At 40.7% G+C, this 1,579-nt stretch overlaps 1 pseudogene; it reads left to right on the top strand.

Annotated features, from left to right (window-relative positions):
* Positions 1-786: 786 nt before the first annotated feature.
* LOC111735408 lies at positions 787-902 on the top strand (annotated as a pseudogene).
* The last annotated feature ends 677 nt before the right edge of the window (positions 903-1,579 follow it).

Genomic DNA, 1,579 nt, shown 5'->3' with positions numbered 1-1,579 from the left:
ATAGTATGAGGGTGGATTATGTCAATAAATTGATTAGGAAACTAGAGCTGAGGAAACACAAGGTGATTCTGATGTTTAGGCAAAACAAAAACTGAGTGCATGAATGGAAAAGCCATCAGCTGCTGGCTTCACCTGAAGAAATCTTGATTTCAAGGGACCTTGGGAGGAGCATCTCCAGATGCCCTAAGGATGACGTGACAATCTTAGTTAATGAATACGATCCTGAAATTGAAGTAATGTTAGTCCCACTTATCAAAATGAGATAAGCATTTCACAGCAACACTATTCGCAATGGCCTAAATACCCACCAACCGTTGAATGGATAGACAGAATGTGGTATATATCCATACAATGGGATATTATTCAGCTATGAAAAGGAATAAAGTACTGATACATAAAACGAGTTGGATGAAACTTGAAAACATGCTAGTGAAAGAAACCAGACATAAAAGGACAAATATGATTTGTTGTGTGATTCTATTTATATGAAGTGTCGAGAATAGGCAAATTCACAGAGACAGAAAGCATTTCAGTGGTTGTTAGGGCTATGGGGAGGGAGAAATGGAGAATGAGTACTAATGGCTACAAGGTTTCCTTTTGGGGTAAGAATATTTTGGGACTAGTTAGAAGAAATGGATGTACAACATTGCAAGTGTACTAAATGCCATTATATTATACACTTTAAAATGGCTAAAGTGGGACATAGTTCCATAGTGCAGCAGTGAGCACATCTGCTTTACACACAGAAGGTCCTGGGTTTGTGCCCCAGTGGAGCCACAGTCCATGGTCTATGGCCATGCCACCCTGAACAAATCCGATGTCTGATCTCAGAAGCTAAGCAGGGTCGAGCCTGGTTAGTACTTGGATGGGAGACCACCTAGGAAGACCAGGTGCTGTAGGCATAAATAATAATAATAAATAATAAAAAAATAAAATAAAATAGCTAAAATAGTGAATTTTATGCTATGTGTATTTTACTGGAATTAAAAAAAATCAGATAAGGGAGACTGAGATCCTTTCTTGGGAGACTATCAAGGCAGGCGCTACCTCTGTGTAGAGCTCCTTTTCTTGCCTTCAGTTGCCCCTCCATAGGCCAGACACATGGCGTGAACACTTTAGGCACGTTACTTTGTAATCTTCACAGCAGCTCTTGAAGGTGGAGGCATTTGTCCGTTATAGACCAGAAACCTGAAGCTGAGAGTGTCATTCATTTTCTCAGGTCACAGATCCAGCATGTGCTGAGCTGGCATTCAAACTGCAGCAGTGTCCATCTGTGCATTACGGCTAGACTTGCACCATAAACACTAATCTCATGTCAACCATCACAGTCATCGTCATTTGTTGAGCACTTACTATGTGCCAGGCTCTGTGCTGCCTTTTCACCATCTAGATTCACTTCTGGGTCCCCTATGCGTAGCATAGTGTGTGGTCTGTGGAAGAGGGTAGAAACTGAGTGTTTGGTAAATAAGTGACAGGTTTTTGTCATTGAGGTTATTGACTTGATGGTTGATTGCTAACTGGATCAGAGAATGGTTTTCTCTTTGACCACCATTAATATGAGTGATTTCAACAAAAGTGA

Source organism: Pteropus vampyrus, unplaced genomic scaffold, assembly GCF_000151845.1.
Source record: "Pteropus vampyrus isolate Shadow unplaced genomic scaffold, Pvam_2.0 Scaffold1000000392, whole genome shotgun sequence".
Classification (NCBI taxonomy): domain Eukaryota; kingdom Metazoa; phylum Chordata; class Mammalia; order Chiroptera; family Pteropodidae; genus Pteropus; species Pteropus vampyrus.
The sequence above is the reverse complement of the archived record's forward strand: the minus strand, read 5'-3'. Positions and strand labels throughout refer to the sequence as shown.